Source organism: Ranitomeya imitator, chromosome 8 (genome assembly GCF_032444005.1).
Source record: "Ranitomeya imitator isolate aRanImi1 chromosome 8, aRanImi1.pri, whole genome shotgun sequence".
Classification (NCBI taxonomy): Eukaryota; Metazoa; Chordata; class Amphibia; order Anura; family Dendrobatidae; genus Ranitomeya; species Ranitomeya imitator.
In genome coordinates this window covers 70,509,170-70,515,035 of record NC_091289.1, presented here as the reverse complement: position 1 = coordinate 70,515,035, position 5,866 = coordinate 70,509,170, and the positions used below count along the sequence as shown (strand labels likewise).

The 5,866-nt window shown below is 41.7% G+C and overlaps 1 long non-coding RNA gene across 1 annotated transcript; it reads right to left on the bottom strand.

Moving 5' to 3' along the window:
* Positions 1–3,168: 3,168 nt before the first annotated feature.
* LOC138647123 (uncharacterized) lies at positions 3,169–5,304 on the bottom strand. Its single transcript, XR_011314890.1, has 3 exons — positions 5,093–5,304; positions 4,930–5,008; positions 3,169–4,105 (listed from the first exon to the last, which is right to left on the bottom strand). It is a non-coding gene; the product is annotated as an uncharacterized lncRNA (long non-coding RNA).
* Positions 5,305–5,866: the final 562 nt, after the last annotated feature.

Sequence of the window (5,866 nt, the reverse complement as noted above, 5' to 3'; positions counted from 1 at the left end):
ATATTCCAGATGTCCATTGAGAGATCTATAGCTCACAGAAATCGCTAGATGCTAAACCCTACGAGTGCAATGAGCAGGTTTCTCCGTAAGCGGGTCATGTAACTTTGCCGTGTTTACACTTAAAAGAATCCCCCTGATGTGGTGCACATTCTGATCATTGTGTCGTTTGTATTCGAGGTTTATACAGCGAGCTATGTATAAAAATGGTTTGTCACAGCTCTAAGAAAGGGGAGAATTCAGCCTCTGAGAAGGTCACCACCTAGGGGAGTGCCTTGGTTTTGGGCTGGGAGATAGCTGAGTGGGACATCAGTCTTCCAGTGTCTTTTGTCTGGGGTCTAGCTGCTATACAGATGTGTGATATACATCTGGATGTGTCCCCTGAGCACATGGTCAGCCATGAGATGAAATGATATGAACGAAATGTAAGTTTTTTTTCAACTTTAATCCCTTTTATTTATAATTGTACTGTACATATGCTACTTGTCGTCTTTATAATACTCTTTTATACTTCTGTAAACACTGCCTATAGTGATGAGCGATAATACTCGTTACTCGAGATTTCTCGAGCATGCTCGGGGTTCCTCCGAGTATTTTTTAGTGCTTGGAGATTTAGTTTTTCTTGCCGCAGCTGAATGTTTTACATCTGTTAGCCAGCATAAGTACATGTGAGGTTGCCTGGTTGCTAGGTTTGTTTCTCCTTGCTCTATAATGAACTGGCACGTCCTCTGAAGTGAATTACGCTACTAATCTGGGTTGGCTCTGAACCCCTTTATAATTAAGAAATCAGAGCTGTGGCAGCAGATTTGTCCTGTGCGTTTGGGAGGCTGTGTAGCGACGGATGGCGTTGATAATTATTGTTCCCGCCTTAGTGGGAGTAGTTATATCGCCCTCGCTGCAGCGTTCCCAATCGCCAGTACATAGCATACAGCCTTTCTGGGGAATAATTACCCTAGGTGCAGTACCATGTGTGACCTGAGGCTAAAGGGAGCGCCAGAGAGCTGCAAGTTCCAAACTGGAACTGGGAAGTGGGATATAGATAAATCACCTTCAGAAAGAACCAGGGGCAACCAAACAACCCCTGTTGATGACAAATTGGTGTGAGTGGTGGGGATGATAAAGGTATCCTTCCTGTGAACTGTGACAGGTACTGTCAGAGACAGTGGAGTAGGCTAGTCTTTTGCACATGGCTAAGAATTAACCAAATGACAGGTTCTGGAGATTGTAGGTTTCCAGCAGTTGGACCCCAACTGTCAGGAATTTACCCCTGATCTTATCAATAGGGAAGAATTTGCAAACTTGAGAATTCCCCTTTAGCAAGACAGGAGCAAACTATATGGCAAACTCCAAGCTGTAGTGCTGTGGATATGCTGCGAAGTGGCTCTGTTTTTTATTATATATTAGATAAAGCCATGGACACACGTAGAGGTGGATACGTTTCATCAGTAAACATGGATGATGCACTAAACATACATGACTCAGCTGTGCAGGGGGGGATAGCTTTTATATCCGTGTCACATGTAAGGGTGTGACAGGCCGGGCATGCTGGGAATGTTATTTTTGTAGGTCATAGGGAGGTTGTGTATTGTTTGTGTGATTTATCTGCAATGTGAGGGAGGGTATGGACTCTGCACTGCTGCTTGTGATCTCCATGTATAAGGGTGTGTGCACACAATGAATATTTGTCATAAAAACCATTCCATACAATAGACCCCCTGTATAAGGAGGAGGCACAGACTCTGCTTATTACACACTTCCATAGTGAGGGAGTGGCATTATCTCTGTGTGCTGCTCATGTTTCTAGCCTTGTGGTGGAGGGATAGGCTCAGGGCTCAGGTTTCTGCTCTGCTCAGTCCCTGATCTGTGTGGGGGAGGGGCGGCTCATTTCCTGTTATTTGCTCATGCAACACTCAGCACTGGGGGAAGGGAGGACGCCTCCTTGCTCATGTTATTGATCGTTTTCTCGCCCTGCTGCCATTTCTAGATCATTCTGTTTAGTCTTTTAGATTATTCTAATTCTTTGTTAAAAATCCTCTAGTGGTGGAATCAAATTCTAAATGTCTAGAAAATTCTGCTCTCCTAGTAACCTGTGAAGAAATATAGGGATAAGATACGGTGTTTTATTTGCCCACACAGCAGCGTTTCAGCTCCAACTGTTTTAGCTCCATCAAGGTTCACAGGGGGTTGAGCTGAAACATTACTTTGTGTGAACAAATTTAACATCCTATTTTTTTTACCAATTAATTAGAATACTGCCCCTTTTTTAGACTTGGGGATTTTAAAATAGACATAAAAAATGAACTCATTTTTTGCTGTTTATATTATGTTAGACGTATATTTATATGTGTCAAAGTTAAAAGAAACAACTATTTTTACTACAAACATTACTGTCATTTATGTAGAAGTATTATCACTAAAAAAAGTAGAAATAACTGACTGATGCATTTCAGGATTTTAGCAATTAATTGGAAGATTTATTTTGTCTTCTTAATAAGCGCCCTCTAGTGGCAGAGTGTAAGACCTAAGCATTTCTGGAGCCATTTTCTCTGTTATTATTTTTCTCTAAAAAGCCAATATATTTAATGTTCAGTGAAATGGTAATGTAGTGTAGTGACCTGCAGTCAGCCTAAACTAATGGTTGGCCTATAGGTATAATCTCTGTATGACCTGAATCATAAATATTACATATTACAGAATCATTTCCATATTGTGTAAGATCTCAGTGATGATTCGGGTTTCCAGTTTCTTACTGATTTTATTTACAATTTCTATATTACTTGTCACTAGGTTATAGATACATGGATATGGCAATGTCACAATTACAAGGAGGACATGACATAGTGATTGTGGAGTCAGATCTAAGAACAAGTCGGCCAGAGTTCTGCTCAGCTTTTTCCCTATATAGAGGTTTACTTGTACTGTAATGGTCCTGGCACCGCGCTGGTGTAGACTTTTCTTTTAAATTGGAAAAATAGAATAAACTCAAACTCACTGCTCCATGTGCCCTTATACGTTGTCATGATCTCCAGTAATGCCTCTACTAGGGAAAAATACCGACATTATACAGGGTGTGATGAAACACGACACAACTTTATTTCTCATCATTTTCTTGGAGACCCAAAAAAAGAATGGACACCAGAGCTAAAAAGTAACAATTTTATTGAAAGACCATTAAAAAATACATAAATACTGTACATAGAAATCAGAATAAAAAGATGCAATGAAAAAACGGAAAGGCGACACTAGTGCCACACACGGACGTTATACTAAGCTGAAGAGCAAAAAAATCAATAGTACTCCTACCACGGGTGTATATATATATACACAGAAGTATCGTTCAGCAATAATAAAAGTAGTGCAACATGCATGTAAGCAGTAGTTAAGATAACACATAAACTACCGGGCAGATGGAACCAATAGTAAGAAGACAATTGCTCTCAGATAATAAACAGATGCAGGGAGATGCTAAATATATGTAAAGATACAAATAAAGTGCCTAGTGCAGATATAATATGGCAGGGTACCCCATATAACTATGCTGCCCTCAGTGCTCGGGCACAAATATTAAGGGAAGATCCCATACACATAGGTGGGTAAAGCCATGCTTATACTTTCTAAGTAGTAATAAAAGGCACATAAGAGAGGTACCAACCTGCGGCCGTGCGTGGAAAGAGGGGCCCCGACGCGCGTTTCGCACAATGCTGCTTCCTCGGGGGGTGCTAGTGTGAGGAGGATGGGTGGTCTCCTTTTATCTAGAGTACTGGCGCTCAAAGCGGTAATGGCGGCGCTTACCCCAGGCACTGCAGTGGCCGGAAGCGGCGGAGTCGGCGTCCGACGTCACACATCCGCGCCCCGCACTGACGCGTTAGTGGGAGGGGCCAGAAGTGCGACGCAGAAAGGACGCGTATCCACGGCAACCAGAACAAGCAGGCCGCGAGAAGCGCACACCGCTGAGAGCGAAAAGGGAAGCAGGAACCATCTATACAGAAAGTGCAGTAAGACGAGAAGCCGATAGTGGGCGGGTGCACATACCTGACCAGGAGGAGTGGCAGTGAAGGGAAAGTGAAAGTGAAAGAGGGGGGTGCACGTTAAGGTGCCAGCACAATACCTAGGAGAAAGTAGAAAAAAGAGAAACACATATCATACAAGTGACCAGCTCTACCCTCACCCACTGTATCCTCACCCATCCCTTGTAGATTGTGAGCCCTCGCGGGCAGTGTCCTCTCTCCTCCTGTACCAGTTGTGACTTGTATTGTTCAAGATTATTGTACTTGTTTTATTATGTATACCCCTCCCCACATGTAAAGCGCCATGGAATAAATGGCGCTATAATAATAAATAATAATAATAATACAAGTGCACTGCAATTTGCAAGTATTATACAGACTGATCTGATAAAGAAATATAATATATACAAAGGAATGTGTTGGTACGCAAATGTAATGGGTGACATATAAGTATTAATGTATACAGCGTATACCAGATGTGTAAACGGCAAAGAAAGTGACGTGCCGGAAAAAGAGTGAGAGAGGATGGCAGGATCCTATATAATGCCCTGACACCAAAAGAACTATATATGAAGAAATAAATGAAAAGGAAAATAAAAATAAATAGAAATAAAAAGATGCTATGTAAATCTAAGGGTAAGCTGGCAAGGAGAATCCAAATAGATAAGAAGTAAAAAACAAAAAACATATATAGTAAAAATAGAAAGTGTACAAAAATGCCCACTATAATTAATAGCTGAAAAAAATCAACGTTCTCTCTGTGGGAGGGAAGAGTTTTCATCACGGATGCCACTCCACTATCATCTAATATACTCATGTGGACTAGGTATATAGATGATGTTTTTGCAATCTGGCAAGGCACTGAAAGGGACCTTCTGAAATTTGTTGAGGAACTTAATACTAATGAGTCTAACATCAAACTTACTTGCCATTACAGCCGAGACAGCGTCGACTTCCTTGACGTGCGTATCCATAAGGGTGGTGATGGTCTGGTACAGAGTGACCTGCATCGAAAGGAAACATCAGTCAATAGCTTACTGCATTCTACATCAGCCCACCCCAGACATCTCAAGAACAGCATTCCTTACGGACAATTCCTCAGGGCTAAACGTATTTGCTCCGAGGATGTATCATATCAAAAACATGCAGAAGATATCTCCAACCGTTTCATGGATCGAGGCTATTCGTCAAGGATAATCAAACGGTGTACAAGAAGAGCCTCTCGGATGGACAGAGTGAACCTCCTAAAGACCAAAAAGGAATCTAAAACATCCAACCAGGTGAGATTCATAGCTACCTATTCGAGTAACTCCACAATGGTGAAAGAAGTCCTGAGCAAATATTGGCCCATCATCAAATATGACACAATACTAACTAATTGTCTCACCAACACACCCTCCATTACATACCGGAGGAATAAAAACTTACGTGACCTGCTAACTCACAGCTACTACAGGGGCCAGGAATCTAAGTGTGCCTTTGGCTCAAAGGGCCCTAGATGTTTTTTTTTTCCCCTGCCACGATTGTGCGGCATGTAAGAACTTGGAACGCTGCTTCACTTGTCTATCTAGTGACGGATCTAAAGAATTCCGGATTACTCAGCACATAATAATAATAATAATAATTTTATTTATATAGCGCCAACATATTCCGCAGCGCTTTACAAATTATAGAGGGGACTTGTACAGACAATAGACATTACAGCATAACAGAAATACAGTTCAAAACAGATACCAGGAGGAGTGAGGGCCCTGCTCGCAAGCTTACAAACTATGGGGAAAAGGGGAGACACGAGAGGTGGATGGTAACAATTGCTTTAGTTATTCGGACCAGCTATAGTGTAAGGCTCAGGTGTTCATGTA